The following is a 7,890-nucleotide window of genomic DNA, read 5'->3' as shown; positions in this document are numbered from 1 at the left end:
GAACGTTGATAATCCCCAAGATTGTAAGTCGAAGCCTTACCCAACCTAACCAGCGCACTGGTTTTCTTACAACTGAATTAATCAACATTTAATATTGAATATAATCATTATGATAGATAGAGGAATGTTGACAATCAACAACAGATTGTAGGTCAAAGGCATTACTCGACCCAAGTACCCACAACCTAGATTGAACAACATTTATTAGATAGATTTGTTTATTGATAGATAGAGGAATATTGTCAATCCACAACAGATTGTAAGTCAAAGGCATTACTCGACCCAAGTACCCACAACCTAGATTGAACAACATTTGTTAGATAGATTAGTTAGATAGATAAATAGTACAGTATAATCTCAAAGAATTTGAAGCCCGAACATTGAACGATAGTGGTGTTTCGTGACGACTAGCGGGATTCGATCTCTCAACCTTCTGCTTATGAGTCAGCTGATAAGACCACTGACCCACCGCGCCACGACAAAGATAAAGAAATATTTTGCTATATAAATAGGTTGATTTTTCAGTGAACTTCAGTGTCAATTTTTCAGTGTCAATTACAGTGAACTTCAAGTAAGATATACAACAGTATATATATTTCCGAGTCTGACTTTGAGTACTTTTTATATATTATTAACAAGATTTTTTAGGAGTAATATCTGTTTAGTTCTTTAATATATCTTTAAAATAATAATATTTTTTAAGGTGTTTAAAACTTTTAGAAGCTGTATGTAATGTCTTTTAGTTTAATAGTTCTTTAAATTAGTAAAAAAAAAATAAGCATGGTTGAGTTATCAAATTAAACAAAATAGAACGTCAAGTATTTAATTACTAAAATTAATTTAATTAAAAAAAAATCTCAGGTAATCTAAAATGTCAGGAATTATTTAAAAATAAATATAAATTTAAAACTTATTATATTGAAAAGATTGATGAATAATACTCTTGAATGTATGAAATGTTTGTATTTGTAATGCAATAACATAAATGGATAGATCAATGACAAATTGTAAACATATTGTATTATTTTATTTTACGATTTTATTTTATTTATTTAATAATTCAATAAACTTTACTTCTACTTGTCCTGGTCTTAGGTAATTTATAGATAACAATAATTTAAACAAACACTTTTGTACAGTTACAATACAGTTTTTAGTACAGTTTGGGAGTAACTGTTGATTAAAAAAACAAAAAAAAAGTTAATTCAGGTTAAAATTTTATAAGGAATAATTTTAAAATATCAAATCGATTGTAAATCAAGTGCAAATAGGTTTTTTAAACAAACCGAAGGGTTTATAAAGGCTTGTAAACGCTTTCAAACGCCTACGACCATACCACACTGAGCACACCCCATCTCGTCCGATCTGGGAAGTTAAGCAGTGTCGGGCGTGGTTAGTACTTAGATGGGTGACCGCTTGGGAATACCACGTGCCGTAGGCTTTTGCTTTTTGAATTCATCTTTTTTGTACTATTTTTCTTTCTGACCTATTTATACTTATTACTCGTTTATTTACATTTCTTTAACGCTTAAAGAAAAGTAAATTCTAGTTATTAGCAAATAAAAACTCAAGCCAATCAGATAACGTTATTTGCTGTTTAAACCAATTAGAGCGCTAAAAAAGTGGTTTGACCAGTTTGAGATATCGAAAAAATAATGGCACCATCTTGTAGAGTACAATTTTCTGAGTTAAAATTAATACAATTAGTCTTTTATACTAAAACTTTAAAGTCTTTTTGTCCACAAACAAATAAAAGCGTGGCTACTTGAAAAATCAAACGAAAATAAATTTTGCACTTTTGTATTGTGAGTCATAATAAGTTATTTACTGTTACCAACAGATACTAGCAAAAGCTTTTTAAAGTTTTGTATTAACTTAATGTATTTGTACTTAGTTTAAATTAATAGAGTTTATTTGGTTTACTTTATTATGTGTATTGAATGTGCTAGTATCTAAAAATAAATACAACTAAAACAAAACAAACAAGGAGAGTACTTGAATAGAACCAACACAATTTACAGACCAGTTGTGTACTAAATTTAAAGAAATTCTGAATAGTGAATATGCAATTATTATTATAAGTTCAAAATTCACTTTAATTTAAATTAATGTATTTTGTAAATTGGTTTTATTTAATAGATAGTAGTGAATTACTTTATTTAATTTACTTTAGTATGTGTTGTATAACTTAATTTAAACCAGAAGCAAAACGGGATTATACTTTCAATAAACTACACAATTTACAGACCAGTTGTGTACTAAATAAAAAGCTATTGTGAATAGTGAATATGCAATTATTATTATAAGTTTATAAGTTCACAGTTTACAAAAGCTTTACAATTTAGTTATTATTTTGTTCATATTTGCATATCTAATTTATGAAAAGTTAGTGTTATGTGTTTTGGCTTTTTAATTTCTTTATTTGTACAACTGTTAGTTTTATATTCTAAAGAAACATTTTTAAATAAATATGTTTAACAAGTAACTTAAAAATAGAAGAAATATATTGTATATATTGAACTATTTATATTTATTCTAGCTATTTGCTTAGTGTATTTATTAATGTGATTATTTTATTTTGTTGTTTGTCTTATAGTTTAATCGTATTGTGTTGAAATATATATAACAAATACAGAGGTTTAAAGTAAGTTTAAATGAAAATAAAATAAGACATATAGTTGAAATATAAGTTTAAAAAAATATTTTTTTTTATTTCTTTGTTTGTTTGATTGTTTGTTTATTATATAATCGCGACGTTTCATTTTATTACTTTTAAGCATACTAAATATAATAATAGGTATAGTTAGAGGAAAAATTCAATTAGTTTCTAATGTAATAAAAAAGTTTATTTCCACAAATAAATAAATACCTGAAAAATCAAATGAAAAATAAATTTCGCACTCTTGTATTGTGAGTCATAATAGGTTATTTACTGTTACCAACAGATACAAGCGAAGGCTTTTTAAAGTTCTTGTATTTGTATTGTTATTTGTACTTAGTTTTATTAAAATGACAGTATTGATGGTTACGTTTATTAAGTATGTTTATTTAACGTTATGTAACTCAAGTAAAACCAGAAGCAAATAAGGAGACTACTTTCAATAAACTACACAATTTACATACCAATTGTATACTAAACTTAAAGCTATTCTATTCTATTTTATTCTTGATAGTTATTTTAAAGTTATTAAATTATACAAATGTATTTTGTAAAGTAGTTTTATAAAGTTACTATAGTTTATTTAACTTACTATAGTATGTGTTATATAACTTTAATTAAACTAGAAGCAAAAAGGGAGACTACTTTAAATAAACTACACAATTTATTGTTATATATAACTCTAATAAAACCAGAAGCAAAAAGGGAGACTACTTTAAATGAACTACACAAATTAAAATTATATTATTATTTATAAATCAATCGTGTTGTGTTTCAAAATAAATTTTTCAAATAATGTTTTACAAGTATTTATCAGTTATTTAGTTTTCTTTTTATAGTTTAGCCGTATTGTTTTATTTATTTGTTATTATCTTTATTTAATTGTTTGCTTATTATATTTATCGCCATGTGCTTAAAAAATAAAACAACTATATAGATTTAAAAAGTAAGTTTAAATAAAAATAAAATGAAACATATAAAATAAGTTTATGATTTTTTTTTCATTATTATTATTTTTATTTCATTGTTTGTTTATTATATCTATCGCGATGTGCTTAAAAAATAAAACAACTATAAAGGTTTAAAAAGTAATTTTAAATAAAGATAAAATGAAACATATAAAATAAGCTTATGTTTGATTTTTTATTTTATTTTTATTTAATTGTTTGCTTATTATATTTATCGCGATGTGCTTAAAAGAATAGAACAAATACAAAGGTTTAAGTTGTAAGTTTTAAATAAAATAAAATGAAACATACAAAATAAGCTTATGATTTATTATTATTATTATTATTATTATTTTTATTTCATTGTTTGTTTATTATATCTATCGCGATGTGCTTAAAAAATAAAACAATTATAAAGGTTTAAAAGGAAGTTTAAATAAAGATAAAATGAAACATATAAAATAAGCTTTTGTTTGATTTTTTTATTTTATTTTATTTATTTTTATTTAATTGTTTGTTTATTATATTTATCGCGATCTGCTTAAAAAAATAAAACGAGTATTAAGGTTTGAAAGGTAAGTTTAAATAAAAATAAAATGAAACATATAAAATAAGCATATGTTTTTTTTTTTTTTTTTATTATTATTATTATTTTCATTCAATTTTTTGTTTATTATATTTATCGCAATGTGCTTAAAACGATAAAACAAGTATAAAGATTTAAAAAGTAAGTTTAAATAAAAAATAATACAAATAAAGTTTATTTATAATAAACAAACATATTTAAAACATTAAAAAAAGTAGTTTATATATATTATTTTTTATTTATTTCTTTTAAACATATTAAATAAAGTATTAAAAAAAGTATTTAAAACATTTAAACGTAGCATAAATAAGCTTAAAACATTAAAATAATTGAAAAGAAACAAACAAATTGAAAAAAATCGGCAAAAAAAGTTCAACAGCAACATTTGAGCATCATACACGTATGCATTACTTTACACTAGTGAGAGAGACGTGTTTGTGCGTTCGGTCGACTTGGCGAGAAAGCGGCTTAAAGCATTACTGTTTAGCACCCGAGGCGCGGCTATTGCAGCGGCGGCGAACGTGCTATGTAAACGCATTGGAGCAGCGTATGAAAAACTACAAGCGTCCAGCGGCGGTAGGCTTATAGCTTTGCGAAGTCGTCGAGACGAGTAGCCGACGCAGGCAGGCACGGCTCGAGGCGGGTAACTGCAGCAGACAGATGGCGTGTTGCTGCTGACGAGTTAACCGGCAGAAGGCAAACGGTTGGTCGGGAGAAAGAACAGTCAGTTGTATAGCTGCATGCTGCAGTCGACGCGGGCTGGCGCTTTAAACAGCAAAAGGCCGGCGCCGACTTTCAGTAACGTTCGCAAGGCTTTTAAGCCGAGTGATAGAAAAGGTCTGTATTTATACAGTAAAAACGCTCAGTCGAGCAACGGGTTTAAACGCCCTCGGATAGTTATCTGGTTGATCCTGCCAGTAGTCATATGCTTGTCTCAAAGATTAAGCCATGCAAGTGTAAGTACGAGCTCACGTACAGTGAAACTGCGAATGGCTCATTAAATCAGTTATGGTTCATTTGATTGTACGCTTTTACATGGATAACTGTGGCAATTCTAGAGCTAATACATGCGTAAAGCGCCGAACTGACGTGAGGCGCGCATTTATCAGACCAAAACTAACCGGCTTTCGGGTCGTTACAATGGTGACTCTGGATAAGCTTGCGGATCGCACGGCCTAGTGCTGGCGACATCTCATTAAAGCAACTGCCCTATCAACTATCGTCGGTACGGTATCGGCCTACCGAGGTTGTAACGGGTGACGGAGAATCAGGGTTCGATTCCGGAGAGGGGAGCCTGAGAAACGGCTACCACATCCAAGGAAGGCAGCAGGCGCGCAAATTACCCATTCCGGCTCGGGGAGGTAGTGACGAAAAATAACAATGCAGACCTCGTACGAGGTCCTGCAATTGGAATGAGTACACTTTAAACTTTTTAACGAGTATCCATTGGAGGGCAAGTCTGGTGCCAGCAGCCGCGGTAATTCCAGCTCCAAAAGTGTATATTTAAGTTGTTGCGGTTGAAAAGCTCGTAGTTGGATATAGGGACGGCGAGGTTGGTCGGTCGAAAGGCTAGCACTGGCCTCGTTGTTCTTGTTGGTCGGTGCCTTCGCGGTGCTCTTAACTGAGTGTTGCGGTGGTCCGGCAAGTTTACCTTGAAAAAAATTAGAGTGTTCAAAGCAGGCTTTACGCTTGTATAATGTTGCATGGAATAATGGAATAGGACCTCGGTTCTATTTTGTTGGTTTTCGGAGCACGAGGTAATGATTAATAGGAACGGACGGGGGCATCCGTACTGTGCCGTTAGAGGTGAAATTCTTGGATCGGCGCAAGACGAACGACTGCGAAAGCATTTGCCAAGAATGTTTTCTTTAATCAAGAGCGAAAGTCAGAGGTTCGAAGACGATCAGATACCGTCCTAGTTCTGACCTTAAACGATGCCGACTAGCGATCGGGCAGTGTCGAACTTAAGAACTGTCCGGCAGCTTCCGGGAAACCAAAGTCTTTGGGTTCCGGGGGAAGTATGGTTGCAAAGCTGAAACTTAAAGGAATTGACGGAAGGGCACCACCAGGAGTGGAGCCTGCGGCTTAATTTGACTCAACACGGGAAATCTCACCCGGCCCGGACACAGCGAGGATTGACAGATTGAGAGCTCTTTCTTGATTCTGTGGGTGGTGGTGCATGGCCGTTCTTAGTTGGTGGAGCGATTTGTCTGGTTAATTCCGATAACGAACGAGACTCTTACTTGCTAAATAGCTGCTCGACCCATTGGGTCGGAGACAACTTCTTAGAGGGACTAGTGGCGTTTAGCCACACGAGATTGAGCAATAACAGGTCTGTGATGCCCTTAGATGTTCGGGGCCGCACGCGCGCTACACTGACCGGATCATCGTGTGTTCCCTAGGCCGAAGGTCCGGGTAATCCGTTGAACCCCGGTCGTGCTAGGGGATAGGACTTGCAATTGTTTCCCTTGAACGAGAATTCCCAGTAAGCGCGAGTCATTAGCTTGCGTTGATTACGTCCCTGCCCTTTGTACACACCGCCCGTCGCTACTACCGATTGAATGGTTTAGTGAGGTCCTCCGATTGAGCCTGGTACGTGCGGCAACGCACTCGCCGGTGTTCGAAAAGACGATCGAACTTGATCATTTAGAGGAAGTAAAAGTCGTAACAAGGTTTCCGTAGGTGAACCTGCGGAAGGATCATTAACGAATCGAAATTTGATTTCAAGCGACGTCTCTTCTTCGAAGGGACCGAGCCCTGTAACTGTTATAGTTCGGTCGCGTTGCTTCCTGACAGCGGGAGTAATAATTCAGCACGCAAGTGCTGGCGCGGCCGCTTCTTTTTGAACACGATTTTTTGGTTGCATTGAGATTGATTAACACGAGAGATCTCTTAGCGGTGGATCACTCGGCTCGAGCGTCGATGAAGGACGGAGCTAGCTCCGAGAAGTAATGTGAATTGCAGGACACATTGAGCATCGATATTCTGAACGCGTATTGCGGCCTCGGGTAATCCTGGGGCCACGTCCGTCTCAGGGTCTTTAACACACCGATCCTTTCATTAGTTTGAAAGTGCCTGCGACCTCGTTTCTGTATTAAGGAGCGTGTCGTCAAAGACAGCTGGTCTGGCGATTTCACAGCTGAAGCGTGAGCAGCCTGCTGGCCTCGGGTGAGGTAGCAACGACGGTAGGTGCTCGAGAATAAGTTAAGTGACTTCAAAAGGCCGACGTACAAAGCGCATGTACTTTTATAGTACATCACTTTTGACCTGAGATCGGGCGGGACGACCCGCTGAACTTAAGCATATCACTAAGCGGAGGAAAAGAAACTAACAAGGATTCCCCTAGTAACGGCGAGTGAAGCGGGATAAGCCCAGCGCTAAATCCGAGCCTTTTTGGAGGCGAGGAAATGTAGCGTATGGAATTCAGCATGCGGCGAACCAACGACTGCCCACGTTCTTCTGATCGAGGCCTTTTCCCAGAGCGGGTGTTAGGCCCTTGGCGGCGGTCGTAATTCGTCCTAGCGGTTTTCCCGGAGTCGGGTTGTTTGGAAATGCAGCCCTAAGCGGGTGGTAAACTCCATCTAAGGCTAAATACTGGCTCGAGACCGATAGCGAACAAGTACCGTGAGGGAAAGTTGAAAAGCACTTTGAAGAGAGAGTTAAAGAGTACGTGAAACCGCTTGGAGGCAAACGGAGGC

General features: G+C 34.7%; 4 non-coding genes across 4 annotated transcripts in view; all 4 read left to right on the top strand.

The window, feature by feature from the left end:
* The first annotated feature begins 1,322 nt into the window (after positions 1-1,322).
* Positions 1,323-1,441, top strand: LOC145848999 (5S ribosomal RNA). The gene has a single exon (XR_014372268.1). It is a non-coding gene; the product is annotated as a 5S ribosomal RNA (ribosomal RNA).
* A 3,649-nt stretch (positions 1,442-5,090) lies between these two features.
* Positions 5,091-6,897, top strand: LOC145848996 (small subunit ribosomal RNA). Its single transcript, XR_014372265.1, has one exon. It is a non-coding gene; the product is annotated as a small subunit ribosomal RNA (ribosomal RNA).
* A 182-nt stretch (positions 6,898-7,079) lies between these two features.
* Positions 7,080-7,232, top strand: LOC145849000 (5.8S ribosomal RNA). The gene has a single exon (XR_014372269.1). It is a non-coding gene; the product is annotated as a 5.8S ribosomal RNA (ribosomal RNA).
* Positions 7,233-7,455: 223 nt separating this feature from the next.
* Positions 7,456-7,890, top strand: part of LOC145848997 (large subunit ribosomal RNA) — a 3,626-nt gene continuing 3,191 nt past the window's right edge. The window contains exon 1 of the ribosomal RNA XR_014372266.1: positions 7,456-7,890. This exon is cut by the window's right edge and continues 3,191 nt beyond it. This is a non-coding gene — a ribosomal RNA (large subunit ribosomal RNA).

Source organism: Thalia democratica, unplaced genomic scaffold, assembly GCF_965202585.1.
Source record: "Thalia democratica unplaced genomic scaffold, ktThaDemo2.hap1.1 HAP1_SCAFFOLD_1929, whole genome shotgun sequence".
Taxonomy (NCBI): Eukaryota; Metazoa; Chordata; class Thaliacea; order Salpida; family Salpidae; genus Thalia; species Thalia democratica.
This window is presented reverse-complemented; position numbering and strand designations above follow the sequence as displayed.